This window comes from Pinus tabuliformis, chromosome X (genome assembly GCF_031772625.1).
Source record: "Pinus tabuliformis cultivar Carrire ecotype Pingquan chromosome X, CPIR1, whole genome shotgun sequence".
Classification (NCBI taxonomy): Eukaryota; Viridiplantae; Streptophyta; class Pinopsida; order Pinales; family Pinaceae; genus Pinus; species Pinus tabuliformis.
The window spans coordinates 356339501-356356146 of record NC_142308.1 but is presented as its reverse complement, the minus strand read 5'-3'; positions in this window follow the sequence as shown (position 1 = coordinate 356356146).

Sequence of the window (16646 nt, the reverse complement as noted above, 5' to 3'; positions counted from 1 at the left end):
GAATCAAGTACCTTTTCCTAAATGTGAGTTTTTTCAAAGCTTGATAATCAATACAAAGTATCTAGGACCCATCCTTCTTCTGTAGGAGTATAATTGGGCTCCCACAGGGTGAGGGACTTGGTCGAATGAGCTATTTTTATAGACATTCTTGTATCTTCTACTTGATTTCATCTTCTAGAAGAGAGTTGTGGTATATTGGCCCATTGGGTAGAGGTGCACTGAGCATTAGATTGATCGAATGCTATTGATAGTACAAAGGTACCCCCATGGGTGAGGAGAAGATGTCTTTGTAGTCTTCCATGGCCTTATCCACTTGCCTCTGCTGCATAGAGGAGCCTTGCATGGATGTCATGGATGTGGCCATCGTCTTCTCCTTAATTTGAGATTGAATCAAGAAGATGAAAAATTTCTCAGTTTTTGAAATGATCTTACTGCATTGCTTAACAAAGATCAAAGAAATGGTAGTAGGTGGGGCTACCTCTGGTATCTTATGTAGTTTCCTGCCCAAACTAATAATAACACTATGAGGTTTGGACTCATACAAAACATGACACTTCCACAAGTATGGTTGACCTAATAGAACATCACAAAATTAAAGTGGAGCAACATCACACAATACCTCGTTCGTGGAAATCTTGATGTTGTAAGACAGGTGACACTATTGGATGATGAAAATATATTTCCTGTGATACCCCACTCATGGTTCTCTCATAAAAATGCACTATAAATATTTTTACAAATATGTGAAATTTAAAAAGGGGACTATGTCAAAGGGACACATATTCCAGTGCGGAGGAGGAGGATTGCTTGCTTGGAATGTTGAGATTTCTTGTGCAAAAAAATTGAATTTTTTGGACAACCATTAAAGGCTCGTTGGTGCATGAATTTAAGGGACTGGTTCTAAAAATAAATGAGTTGCAAAGGAAGGTACACAGACCCATGCACTTGGGATTCACAAGGAAAAAGGGACCAAAAATTAAGAAGGAACTGCACAGTGCAAGAAAAGGAGGACAGGGTAGTAAATGCCAACTCAGGAAAAGAGGTGAAGGAAGAAAAAGAAGGCTCATTCAAGTACATTTAGGAAGCACAAGAGAAGACACCCATTCGAGCACCAGAAAAATAGAGAGAGAACTCTGATTTGGTAATAGGAAGTACGTAAGAGAATATAAGAGAAGGGGTTTGGTTCTCTAGTTCCCTAGAGGTTGTAGGTTGAGTTGTTAGTATATGGAGCCCTATAACAACTTAGGTTCCTTGGAGGTTTTGGGTTGAGATAGAATCCATGGAGCCCTGTAACAGATTGGGTACCAGGAGGCTGTGGGTTGAGATAGAGTTTTTGGAGCCTTATAACAACTTGGGTCCTTGGAGGCTGTGGGTTAGGATAGAATCTCTAGAGCCCTGTAACAACCTGGGTCCCCTTGAGGTTGTGGGTTGAGATAGTAGTCTCTAGAGCCCTTGACAACTTAGGAAGAGGCCAATTGTGGAGAAGCTATAAAGGAATACTTGATTGAAGACCCTTAGTTACTACATTACTATTATATTAGATTTTGGACTCCTTGGAAGGTAGTGAAACACTGTGTATGCACTAGGGTGAGGCAGAGAGCCTCTAGACTCCTTCTGCTGAAGAAGATGATCACAACCAACTAGTGGGATTGAGGAATACATCCTCTAGAATTCCCTGTTTCAATTGGAAACTAGTGTTTGATTCCCTTAAGAAAGCACTCCCCTCGAACTCTAGAATCTGGCTCAGGGGTGCCAACTACAAGTAAGTGTGGTTGCGGCTATCTATGGTTGGGTGGAGAGTCCTAGTCCCACACTCAATTACCCTATAGGTTTAAAATATAGGTAATGTTTTGTACATGTTTACATGTTGATGAATTTATGATACATTCTAGTTGAAATGGCTTGGATTTTTGGGTCTGTAACATCATTTTTAATGTGATGAGCATGTGGATACGTCTTTATGTAAAGATAAACCTTATGGTTATGATAAATAAATGTATACATAAATGCGTGTGTCATACCTTTGAAATGAACAATGCTATTAAATAAGTTGAACCAGTGTATATGTTTGCATTGAAATTAATATGTCGAGTTTGATCCATATTGGTGATGTTTACAACATATAATAAGCATTAGAACGTGTCTTGTCTTTACGTGATAACAAGGACCATGTGATGGCCATGATCTGAATAATAATTTGTATGATGTTCCCTAACATTGTCAACAAAACATATGAAAAATGATACAAGTACATTAAGAAATATGACAGGTAGAAGATCCATAAGGGCTTGGATTTAAAACATGCAAACTTTAGGCTTAAGAACCCTTTCTATTAAGCTAAAATATTACATACGAGATTGACTTCTTAAGCAAGGTTCAAGTTTACATATGACTGTCCATTTGCTTAGCCATAACACTATGAATCTGTACAAGATGCATTGCTATAGTATTGAATGATTTATTCACTCTTATAAGGGCAATTAAAGCCTAAAACGCCTGCATCAAGGCTTAGACAACCATGCATTATCAATATGTTGGATGCCTTCACTAGCTTCCTAGCATCGCTAGTTAGGTGATGGAGGGTTTTGCATGCCGCCATAGAGTCAACTGCATGCCAGCATTGAAGTTGGGAACCCTTAGCTTGTCATAAGGGAGGTGAAGCTCTTTATAAGGTCGCTAGAAGACCATAATAAGGTGCAGCTGCAGGAGCACCTATATTGACATGTCGTGAAATCCCATGCTTCAATACAGGGAACATCAGATGGATAGGAATTCATTGGATAGGCCTTTGCCAAAGCTTTTGAGGGGTAGGACCATGGAGTGCATTAGCAAGCAACTTTCTCCATCGTTGTCGTTGAGTAATGATGCCATTCATAATGATTACTGAACTCATGTGGCAGAGCTTTAGCCAAATTAACTAGTGAGGACCGATTGATGAAGAGTTGAGGCAAGCTCTCGCAATGTCAATTGGAATCTAGATCAAACTCATGGCTCAGAGGTTCATAGGGTTTTCCTAGTTGAGCCATGGAAACGCTTATGTGTGAGCTTGATGCGGTGCAAGGAGTGTTGGCTTGAGGGGGCTTGACCCAGGTTAAACGTTAATTAGCCAAACAAATCCCTACACTACTGGCCCTTTCGACATCAGCCCGAGGAGCGTGGACCAAAGTCTCACCTGAAGCAGTATGGGGGGATGATGGAACCAAGTTTCTGCACCCTAATATTATTGTGATGTCGTTTGATTCCTTCTATCCATGCCTTCCTGCAAGTTGCTTCTTTCTAGGGCTTGCAAGATGAGCCCTCTATTCTTTCGTACCACCACGAAAGGGTATAATCGACCTTCACGCAACCCTAACCTGTTGCTCAGGTACTTTCGCACTGCTATGGCAACATGCCATGCAGATTCCCCAATTAGTCTAAGTGATTTGCTTATCTCATAAAATACTTAAAGTTAACACCGCGTAAGCAGATATTCATAATTGCATTCAATTATTCAATGTAATTGCATTCATTCGCGCATCATATAAGCATAATAAAGGAAATTCATACATAAAATATCCAAACGCATCAACAGAACAAAGACACAGAAATTGCAGAATATCTCCTTTTATTAATATCTTCCAACTGTTACAACTTATGTTTTCCCTGCGCACACAGCTACAGGGGTCCGCGCACTAAGTTGCGGACTTCTACCCTAAGCCTCTACTTACTCAGCTGTAAAGCCTCTACCTACGCTATGACCCAAGACTTAGACTTCTTTCTCCAAAGCTATGACTATATTACATCGTGTGTCTCCTTTTATGTCCCTAGAGCTTAGCTCTTTCTATACAATCCCATGGTTCGCGGACCATGGGTAGATCTCTTACAGCTGACTTTACTTTACAAAACTAAGGGCGGACTACCGTTTTTGAAACATAACACCTTCGCGCTCTGCGACCACAAAATGTGGATTCTTTAGAATTATATTAGAAAAATTGATTTAAACATGGTCTTTTAGCCCCAAAATTTCCCTTGGGGGATCTCGCTCCCAACAAGGAGACAAGGCCTCAAAGTTATAATCTGATGGGGTTATCCTTATCCTTACTCTGATCAAAATCGTAGTCGCGGAGGCATTTAATTAGCAGGGCTTAATTTTTCCCCAACGTGATTGGTCGTGAGTGTGCCAATGTGACCAGGAGGTGCAACTCGAAAGGTTCACCCTGGAAAATTGTGTTGAGCAGTCGAGGGACGAGGTGTTGGGATAATACTGCAAGATGACATGCGCCCGACAATTGTGCCATTATCTGGAGGGGTGGCCCACTACCCACATAATCCTAGAAACATTTTCCCGAAAGGAAGGAAGGGAGCGCAGGAGGAAGCGTTGGGAAAAGCCTTGTGGGATGATGTAAGGCAGGAGTATGGTAGGGTAGTCACAATGATGCTATTGGTCAGGGACTAGCTCACTTGATCAATCAGCCCGACGTGTTCAACCCAGAAGCTTAAAGGGAAGAGTAAATTGTAAGCGTCAGGACACCATAAAGCAAGGTGATGTGTCCCTAAAGGACCCACCCAATACGTTAAGAGGCACGCAACGGGACAAGGATGTGAGTGTTGGGAAATAGTATCGGGATGACATGGTGTCATAGCCACGTGGGTCAATTAGAAGAGATGGTAGGTGAGAAGCGGGAGGCCCATAGATTCCAAGCAGACCCAAAGGTGCAAAAGGCTCTTATAAAATTATGCACTAGGATAACATGGTTAAGATGAGGTGAGTAGGTAACGACGATAATCGACAAGTGGGTTCAAGCCAATGGGGAGGTGGTAGAGGGGCCCACTATCCAAGGAAACCCGGTATAGAGACCTTGACGGCAAATAAGGTGTGCACTTTAGTAATCGTTAGGAGAAGGTAAGCAATCTGGCATGACCAGTGGCACCCTTCCCAGGAGGCATAAGGGCGTTATGATTAAAGGCGTCAAGTTGGTACGGAGAGTGGAGGTCCTTGCATTCACTGGGGGCCGATAAAATGTATACAAGTTGGGAAGCCTGAGTAGAGTTTGAAGAGGAAAAAAGAAAGAAAAATAATATATGATTTACCCCATTCCTCTAACAATAATTGAGGGGTTGGGTATATTACATCGCCCTTGGTGGAGCCACCCAATGGTGTATAGTTGTGAGTGTGGTGTTGTTGGTAGGCTTGTCTAACAGTAATTGAGGGGTTGGATATGTTACATCACCCTTGGTGGAGCTACCCAATGGTGTATAACTGTGAGTGTAGTGTTGTTGGTAGGCTTGGCCACTTAACGACCTTTGCTAAGACGAGTTTCTTTTAACTCCCACTATCAACAATGAAGTATGGTGAAGCACCCTTCACCCACATTTATGAGTGAAAGAAATGCTCACATTTCTTCAAATCTTTGGACTCACTTTGTTGGACCTTGATGTTGGCAACAATGGCACTGAGTTTTGCATCAATGATCTATTTCCTCTTGTATAAATCTAGTTTAGAGTTGGAAGGTGCTTATGCTTCTGAAGCCTTTAAGTTTTCCAGGAGCGAGTTCTTTGTGAGACATTCATTTGTGTTGTGAGTGGGGCTCTTGTGGAACTTGCACCACATTCCCTTGTCTTTATTTGTCTTCCCATTAACATTATTTACTTGCAGATTCAATTGGTTGTCCTGGGTTTGTCCATCATGGCCTTGTCCTTTATTTTTCGATTTAAGGACACCCTTGCCCTGCTTCTACTATGAAAAATTTGCAAATCCAAAGTTTTATTTCTTCTAGTTAAATTTTTTCTTAATTTTATAACATATCAGTATGCTGCACCAAGCGAGGAGATGTATGGAAACTCCATTTATGTTTGTATGTATCTGTGAAACCAACCACGATACTTAAGCACCAAATCTCACTCGAATTCTTTGATACCCAGCTTGGTGCACAAGGTATTAAAGATGTTTGTGAACTATGGCACTGTGTGGTCCCTTTCTTGTCGTATTGTGGTCCATCTCACGTATTGGTCTTCGTAACTTTCAAGAGCGTAATATTGTTTCTTAACAACATCCCTAAAAGAGTTCCAAGTGGGGACAACTAAAAATAGTGTGGATTCCTCCATGGTTTTTTTCTCACATTAAGTTTCCTACTCATCCTTGACATGGAGTAAGACCTTAAGGAGTTAACAACATCCCTAAAAGAGTTCCAAGTGGGGACAACTAAAAATAGTGTGGATTCCTCCATGGTTTTTTTCTCACATTAAGTTTCCTACTCATCCTTGACATGAAGTAAGACCTTAAGGAGTGCAAAACTAATCTTTGCTCTATTATAAAAATTATGGACCGAAAAATTACCATTTATCTAGAAATTTAAAATTTTAATTTTAAAATTAGATAGAAATTTTTTTTTGATCATTTTAATTATTTAATTATTTCATATAAAAAATAGTTTTTATTTTTAATATTCAAAAATTTAAATTTAAATCAATTTCATCACATTTTAAATATTTTATTATTTATAATATTAAATTTAAATTTATTTATTAATTTGTTTTTTTATATAATAATTAAATATATAATAGTTAATTGAATTTGTTATAGAGAGTTGTGAAGATTTTATTTCTATTCTCTTTTGCCCAGAATATTTTTAAAAATAATATATTAAATCCATATGGGATGTAATGTTTTGAGAGAGAGATTGGAGACAGTTATGGCACTATGTTCCTGGGCATGTATTGTCTTTTCGATTAAAACTTTGTTAAAAAGTTAAGTTAACTCATCATCACTAATTAAAATTACAATAAAGTAAAGTAAAAAAGAATTACGTTAAATTTTTTTCCAAAAAAGTAAACAAAAAAGAATTACGTTAAAATTTTTTCCAAAAAATAAACTAAAAAAAGAATTACGTTAAAATTTCTTCCATTCATTCATATTGAGTGTGTTGTTACCCTATATTGTTATAGGGGTTATACTTAATCTGAATCTCAAAGGAGATTTCATCTTTATTTAAAAAAAATTAAAAATATCCCATACGATTTAACTAAAATTTAAAATGCTGGGTTAAAAATCACTGATAATCAAATTTAAAATAAAACCAAAAAATTTAATAATTTGGTTCTTAAATCTTAAAATAAAACCAAAAAATTTAATAATCTCGTTCTTAAATCTTGCGGAGAAGTAGAAAGTTTAAAGGTCCGAAAATGTCCTTTGACGATAAAGAGGACAAGTAGGGTTGAGAACCAGCCAGGGTCACAACTTAGCATTTTTGATACGGCCCTCGCCCGAACGACCCGCCCGAACGAGTTCACATGGGCGCCCTCAAACGACCCGCCCAAACGAGTTCACACGGGCGCCCTCAAACGACCCGCCCGAACGATTTTGCATGGGCGCCCGAACGACCGAAACGAACTGACAAGGGAGAGCCGGGCAAATGAGCTGCACGAACGTGCACAAAGCCAACCTCGGGTCACAACTTAGCATTTTTGATACGGCCCTCGCCCGAACGACCCGCCCGAACGAGTTCACACAGGCGCCCTCAAACGACCCGCCCGAACGAGTTCACACGGGTGCCCTCAAACGACCCGCCCGAATGAGTTCACACGGGCGCCCTCAAACGACCCGCCCGAACGATTTTGCATGGGCACCCGAATGACCCCCCCGAACGAGTTCACACAGGTGCCCTCAAACGACCCGCCCGAACGATTTTGCATGGGCGCCCAAATGACCGAAACGAACCAACAAGGGAGACCCGGGCAAACGAGCTGCACGAACGTGCACAAAGCCAACCTCGGGTCACAACTTAGCATTTTTGATACGGCCCTCGCCCGAACGACCCGCCCGAACGAGTTCACACGGGCGCCCTCAAACGACCCGCCCGAACGATTTTGCATGGGCGCCCGAACGACCGAAACGAACCGACAAGGGAGAGCCGGGCAAACGAGCTGCACGAACGTGCACAAAGCCAACCTCGGGTCACAACTTAGCATTTTTGATACGGCCCTCGCCCGAACGACCTGCCCGAACGAGTTCACACGGGCGCCCTCAAACGACCCGCCCGAACGACCCGCCCGAACGAGTTCACACGGGCGCCCTCAAACGACCCGCCCGAACGATTTTGCATGGGCGCCCGCACGACCGAAACGAACCGACAAGGGAGAGCCGGGCAAACGAGCTGCACGAACGTGCACAAAGCCAACCTCGGGTCACAACTTAGCATTTTTTATACGGCCCTCGCCCGAACGACCCGCCTGAACGAGTTCACACGGGCGCCCTCAAACGACCCGCCCGAACGAGTTCACACGGGTGCCCTCAAATGACCCACCCGAACGAGTTCACACGGGCGCCCTCAAACGACCCACCCGAACGACCTGCCCGAACGAGTTCACATGGGCGCCTCAAACGACCCGCCCGAACGATTTTGCATGGGCGCCCGAACGACCGAAACGAACCGACAAGGGAGAGCCGAGCAAAAGAGCTGCACGAACATGCACAAAGCCAACCTTGGGTCACAACTTAGCATTTTTGATACGGCCCTCGCCCGAACGACCCGCCCGAACGAGTTCACACGGGCACCCTCAAACGACCCGCCCAAATGAGTTCACATGGGCGCCCTCAAACGACCCGCCCGAACGATTTTGCATGGGCGCCCGAACGACTGAAACGAACCGACAAGGGAGAGCCGGGCAAACGAGCTGCATGAACGTGCACAAAGCCAACCTCGGGTCACAACTTAGCATTTTTGATACGGCCCTCGCCCAAACGACCCGCCCGAACGAGTTCACACGGGCGCCCTCAAACGACCCGCCCGAACGAGTTCACACGGGCGCCCTCAAACGACCCGCCCGAACGATTTTGCATGGGCGCCCGAACGACCGAAACGAACCGACAAGGGAGAGCCAGGAAAACGAGCTGCACGAACGTGCACAAAGCCAACCTCGGGTCACAACTTAGCATTTTTGATACGACCCTCGCCCGAATGACCCACCCGAACGAGTTCACACGGGCGCCCTCAAACGACCTGCCCGAACGACCCGCCCGAACGAGTTCACACGGGCGCCCTCAAACGACCCGCCCGAACGATTTTGCATGGGCGCCCGAATGACCGAAATGAACCGACAAGGGAGAGCCGGGCAAACGAGCTGCACGAACGTGCACAAAGCCAACCTCGGGTCACAACTTAGCATTTTTGATATGGCCCTCGCCCGAACGACCCGCCCGAACGAGTTCACACGGGTGCCCTCAAACAACCCGCCCGAACGACCCGCCTGAACGAGTTCACACGGGCACCCTCAAACGACCCGCTCGAACGATTTTGCATGGGCGCCCGAACGACCGAAACGAACATTTTTGATACGGCCCTCGCCCGAACGACCCGCCCGAACGAGTTCACACGGGCGCCCTCAAACGACCCGCCCGAACGAGTTCACATGGGCGCCCTCAAACGACCCGCCCGAACGATTTTGCATGGGCGCCCGAACGACCGAAACGAACCGACAAGGGAGAGCTGGGCAAACGAGTTGCACGAACGTGCACAAAGCCAACCTCGGGTCATAACTTAGCATTTTTGATACGGCCCTCGCCCGAACGACCCGCCCGAACGAGTTCACACGGGCGCCCTCAAACGACCCGCCCGAACGATTTTGCATGGGCGCCCGAACGATTGAAACGAACCGACAAGGGAGAGCCGGGCAAACGAGCTGCACAAACGTGCACAAAGCCAACCACGGGTCACAACTTAGAATTTTTGATATGGCCCTCGCCCGAATGACCTGCCCGAACGAGTTCACACGTGCGCCCTCAAACGACCCGCCCGAACGACGCGCCCGAACGAGTTCACACGGGCACCCTCAAACGACCCGCCCGAACGACGCGCCCGAACGAGTTCATACGGGCACCCTCAAACGACCCGCCCGAACAATTTTGCATGGGCGCCCGAACGACCGAAACGAACCGACAAGGGAGAGCCGGGCAAACGAGCTGCACGAACGTGCACAAAGCCAACCTCGGGTCACAACTTAGCATTTTTGATACGGCCCTCGCCCGAACGACCCACCCGAACGAGTTCACACGGGCGCCCTCAAACGACCCACCCGAACGACCCGCCCGAACGAGTTCACACGGGCGCCCTCAAACGACCCGCCCGAACGAGTTCACATGGGCGCCCTCAAACGACCCGCCCGAACGATTTTGCATGGGCGCCCGGACGACCGAAACGAACCGACAAGGGAGAGTCGGGCAAACGAGCTGCACGAACGTGCACAAAGCCAACCTCGGGTCACAACTTAGCATTTTTGATACGGCCCTCGCCCGAACGAGTTCACACGGGCACCCTCAAACGACCCGCTCGAACGAGTTCACACGGGCGCCCTCAAACGACCTGCCCGAATGATTTTGCATGGGCGCTCGAACGACCGAAACGAACCGACAAGGGAGAGCCGGGCAAACGAGCTGCACGAACGTGCACAAAGCCAACCTTGGGTCACAACTTAGCATTTTTTATACGGGCTCGTTCGCCTAGGCGCGCCCTCGCCCGAACGACCCGCCCGAATGAGTTCACACGGGCGCCCTCAAACGACCCGCCCGAACGATTTTGCATGGGCGCCCGAACGACCGAAACGAACCGACAAGGGAGAGCCGGGCAAACGAGCTGCACGAACGTGCACAAATCCAACCTCGGGTCACAACTTAGCATTTTTGATACGGCCCTCGCCCGAACGACCCGCCCGAACGAGTTCACACGGGCATCCTCAAACGACCCGCCCGAACGAGTTCACACGGGCGCCCTCAAACTACCCGCCCGAACGGTTTTGCATGGGCGCCCGAACGACCGAAACGAACCGACAAGGGAGAGCCGGGCAAACGAGCTGCACGAACGTGCACAAATCCAACCTCGGGTCACAACTTAGCATTTTTGATACGGCCCTCGCCCGAACGACCCGCCCGAACGAGTTCACACGGGCGCCCTCGAACGACCCACCCGAACGAGTTCACACGGGCGCCCTCAAACGACCCGCCCGAACGAGTTCACACGGGCGCCCTCAAACGACCCACCCGAACGATTTTGCATGGGCGCTCGAACGACCGAAACGAACCGACAAGGGAGAGTCGGGCAAACGACCCGCCCGAACGAGTGTTTACACGGCAAACGACCCGCTCGAACGAGTTTACATGGGCTCCGACACACGACCAAAACGAAGTCACAAGGGAGATTCGGGCAAACGGGCGGCACGATCGTGCACGGGCACCCACACACGACACGTCCCGACCCGCCCGAATGAAATTTGGGGTTTCCATGGGCGCACGACCCGAACGAAATTTCGGGGTTTCTGTGGGCGCACGACCCGAACGAAGGCACGAGGGAGCATCAGGAAAACGGGCCACACGAACATGCAGAAGACACACGGGCGGTCATGACTTAGCATTTTTGGCACGCCCACGTGTGCCCGGGCACCCACACACGGCACGACACGGCCCGATCGGCCTTGTGCGAGCCGACCCGACCCGCCCGAACGCGTTTGCACGGGCACCCACACACGACATGACACGACCCGACCCGAACAAAATTTGGGGTTTCCTTGTATGCACAACCCGAACGAAATTTGGGGTTTCCATGGGTGCGCGACCCGAACGAAGGCACAAGGCAGCGTCGGGAAAATGGGCCACACGAACGTGTAGAAGGCACACGGGGGGTCATGACTTAGCATTTTTGGCACTGCCACGTGTGCCCGAGCACCCACGCATGGCACGACTCGACCCGCCCGAACGAAGGCACGATGGAGCGTTGGGAAAACGGGTCGCGCGAACGTGCAGGAGGCACACGGGTGGTCACGCCCTAACATTTTTTGCACGGCCACATGTTCCCGAGCACCCACGTGCGGCACGGCACGACCCGACCCCACTCGACTCGCCCGAACGCGTTTGCACGGGCACCCACACACGACACGACCCATCCCGCCCAAACGGAATTTGGGGTTTCCATGTGTGCACGCCCCGAACGAAATTTGGGGTTTCCATGGGTGCACGACCCGAATGAATGCCCGAGGGAGCGTCGGGCAAACAGGCCGCACGAATGTGCAGAAGGCACATGGGCGGTGATGACTTAGAATTTTTGGCACGGCCACGTGTGCCGGGGCACCCACACACAGCACGGCACGACCCGACCCGCCCTGGGCGAGCCGACCCGAATCGCCCGAACGAAATTTGGGGTTTCCATGGGTGTACGACCCGAACAAAGAAGGCACATGGGCAGTCATGACTTGGCATTTTCGGCACGCCCACGTGTGCCCGCGCACCCCCACACACGGCATGGCACGGGATGACCCGGCCCGCCCGAAGGAAATTTGGGGTTTGAACGGGCGCACGACCCGAACGAAGGCACGAGGGTAGGAATATCTTTGACTCTAATACATAAATATACCTGGGGTAACATGCCCTTAATATCTTCAACATTTTCTTTTGACTCTTTATAACACTTTAACATGTGCTAGGCCTATTTCAATGAGAAAGAAACTCAATGACAAATATAATATATATATATATATATATATATATATATATATATATATATATATATATATATATATATATATATATATATGTATGTATGTATATGTATATATACATATATATATATATATATATATATATATATATATATATATATATATATATATATTTATTTATTTATTTTCTTGAATAAATACAAATATCAAAAGTACATTTATGAAGACCGAACCCAGTTACACTTTCTTCAACACCCCCTCTCAACTAGGCTGGTATTCGTAAATCATTACAAGGTGTTTGGCTATTTTTCAATCTTGAATAATTCACATAAGAGAAACTGGATTGGCAACCCATCTGTTATAGCATCATATTAGCCAACATTGTTCATAGCAAGGCCTTGACTAACAGCTTTATCTCTCATAATACCAGAGCACAATGTTGGTGAGGCCAATGGCTTATAAACACCTTGGTCATTGTCTCTAAAGGTACATACCCACCCAGGTGTTCCCTGAGTATGACCTTCCAGGACAATTCTTGTCTTGGGTTCCCATCCCTCAAAGAATATCACTCCTCTTGCCTACTCTTGTCTTGGGTGCCCTACACATCCTCAAAGAGCATCAGATTCCAAATGATTGCCCAATCCTCCCGTTATTTCTTGCCAAGTGAAGACAAGAATGTTGTGTCTATCTCTTCCCCTTGATAAGACATGCCCAAGTTTCCTCTGACAAGGAACTTGTCCAAGCTCCTTTGTATTTGGGAACTTGTTAGAACTCCCTCTTAGCTAGGGACTTGTCCATTCATCAACAACGTCTTCTTCGTGGGTCCTTCAGTCGCTTGATCTCCTTCTTTCCTTCGATGTCATGAAGTCTTTGTTTGAACTTCTTCTTGGCAGGGTACCGGCCATCGATCACTTTCCCCCCTGGTTTGTCATGTCATTGCTCCCTTCGTGGAAAGTGGCCTTCTTGATATATATCAGGTCCTTTTTGTCATCTAGCTACTCCTTTGTCACCTTGTCTATCCTTCATAACACTTATCACATGGATGCTTAGTTGTACTCGCTTGTTCCCGTACTTTGATTTAGTGGCCCTTCATGACTTCATCGTGATATTGCTCTTCATCATGACATATTTGTAGAGTTGAATCGATTATCTGCACCTTACTATCTCCAAGGCCTTCGTAGGTGTCAAGGGTCCTTTATCTTTTTCTTCCTTTGTCAGAGTTGTCGTGCCTTCTTTCGAGAGATGTTGAGGAATCTTGTCAAATAGTTATTCTTTGTGACCGCGATGTTCTTCATTTGCTTCTTATTGGATTGATTGGTCAACCACCTTATACTCCTTATGAGAGCACTTCTTCATGTTGACCTTTACTCCACTGTAGCACATGCCTCTGAGCATGTCGTTGGTGAAAGAGATCCTTTTATTCTTGATCGTGATTCTAGAACTTTTCCCATGACCCAATCAATATATATGGTGACATGACTTAAACTTTGATGCATACATACCTCACCTTGATTATGCTTTTATCATCGCGGCTTTATTTGATAGTTCTCCTCGATTGGTGTAGCCTTTCTTGCTTCATCTGCTCTCGCCTGTATATCATCCTCTCTTGAATCCCATAAATGGGACCCCCAATGAAACCTCTACCCCCTTTGAAAGAAGAATTTAAGCAAAGAGGTTGACTTAGTCCTAGGAGGATCTTCCTTCTTTTGCTTCTTGTCGTCTTCTTTCACTTCTTGAGTTACATGAGCTTCTTCCCTTTTTCTCTTGTTGTTGTTGTCCTTCTTAAGTTTAGGAAAATCCCTTTTGTAGCATCCATACTCTTGGCATCCAAACCATTCGACTTTGGACATGTAGTGGCCCCAACCAATTTGTTACTTTCCTTGCAAAAAGACACTGAGGTATACTCAGAAGGGGACATATACTTACTTGATAGAGTTTGAGATGTAGTGAACTTGCTTTCTTCTTGAAGACTTGATGGCTTGCCTTCCTTAGATCTTGATGTTGTTCAAGTTGCTTTCATCAAATGGACTTGCTTGATGACTTGACTCGTAGTGCCTTTCATTCTTCAAGATGTAGCTTGATGTAGGTCCCTCTTTGATTTGTTCTTCTTGTAGGTGCCTTTATACAAGGTGTTTCTTCTTGCTTTGTAGTCTTCCATGAGGAATGATAGATGGTAGACCTTCTTGTCCTTGATGTGATTGAGACTTCTTGGCTTGACGCTTCAACCTTGCGGATGTTCTTGAGATTCCCTTTCCTTGATGTGTCACCTTAGCTCCGATACCGCGTTGAAGAATCTGGGGCAATGGGGTATAGCGGGATTCTTCTAGACTTATAACAATTTGTGAAGCTCTTTTGCAATTTATCGTGTTATCTTAATCTTCTTCTCTTCTTATTAATGCATGTGTGTTTACTTTCATCAAACTGGTGCCAAAAACATAAGAACAAGAACACAAGATGTTGGCTCTCTGCCAGGGAAAAACTCTCTCTCTCTCTCTCTCAGAGAGGAAAACCCTTTCGTAAATTTCCCTCATTGAAGCTTCTTATTGGTCATTGCGAAGCCCTAGACCCTTGACAATAATATCCGCCAAGCACAAGTCGAGTCCTTCCTCCTCTCTGCACTTTGTTTCTTCGGCGCTTCGTTCCCCGGCACTCTGTCCTTCTTTCAACTTTTGATAGTCCATGGTGGACTAGCTCTAGAAGAGACTCCAACCTTTGATCCTTAGCGAGGTCCTTTACCAATGAAGAAACCTTCATTCTCTTGACCAACCGAGCCTTTTTCTTGATGTGAGGTTGCAGGCTCGATGTACACCAAGTTTACTGCACCTGGGGCGATTTCCATCGCGACGAGACATGGAAACCCCAAATTTCCCGCACTTGGGATGCTTTCGACAAGGCGGGACATGGAATCCCCGGGTACCCCGCAATTTGGCGACCTTTTTCGAGGAGGAACCGGGAGACCCCATGTCGCGCTCCTATCCTAGTGGTAGTATTTCAACCACGCATAAGCGGGTGCGGCACCGCCGTACTTTTTCCTTTTACCAATACTTGAGTACACGGTCTGCGCCTACTTCAACACTCGATCAATTTTCCAGCAAGTGTTCTTAACAATGCAGCAAAAATAACTTACCATAAATTTATCTTCTTCAATTATTCTTTCAACCTGTCGTGTCGTGTGGTCGTGCTGCACTGGCCCGCGGCCTAGACGACACAACTTCACACCTGAACTGCGAACCTGTCCGCCCGAATTTCCCTTCCGCGGCGCCCAAACTCTGCCCGTCGGTGCGGTCCATAGTGAGGGCGCACGGCCCGCATGCAGTGCGGCCTGCCTGCCCGGACGGTAACCCGCCCCGCTCTGCCTGCCCGCGCTACCAAGCCCGACCCGCCCTCTGTAATCCGCCCGCCAATGCGGCCCTCTTACCCGCGTCCTTCTCTTCCTTCCGTTTTCGCCCAACTCCTTCCTTCGCACTTGTTCTGCGATGTGGAAGTCTGAGTTCGATGTCCCTTCGTCGAACGCCATCCTCCTTACTTATACGCATCCTTTCGCCCAAGGGCCGTGTCTCTCAAGGATAACAAGGGTCGGCTCCATCAACATGCATGCCCGGCTGACCTGCCACATAACCTCGACACGCCCCATTCCAACGAACCGCCGCGTCCCTTCGTGTGCACCGTCGCACCCATGGGTCGGCTCCAACACCTCGCCGATTACACCCGTCGCCGCACGTCGCACACCTGCCCGCATCCTGACTCGTCCGCACATGGTCACCTCTTTCATCCGGGCACGCAACAAGGGTCGCCCGCGCGCCTTCCGTCGGTGGCTCGCCCATCGTGCAGGTATCAAGGGGCGTGCGCCATCCCCAACACGGCGCGAGCGACATGGGAACCCCGCGTGTCACGCCCCCAGGCCTACAGTACCCTTTCAGCCGTACTTGGCGAGGTGCGGCGCCACCGAACACTTTCTTTTCACCAATACTTATGTTCATGGACTACGCCTAACCATTAGTCTACTTAGTTTGTTTTTCGCAACCAAGTATTATTGTGTTTCCTTTATGCCAATGAACACACATACGCATAGGCAATTATCATCAGCAATTATACATGAAGAACACAATTGCACAGTGTAAAGGGAGGGGCAACTCCCTGAACAATGACGAATACAATATATTATTCAACTCTACAATGTTTAC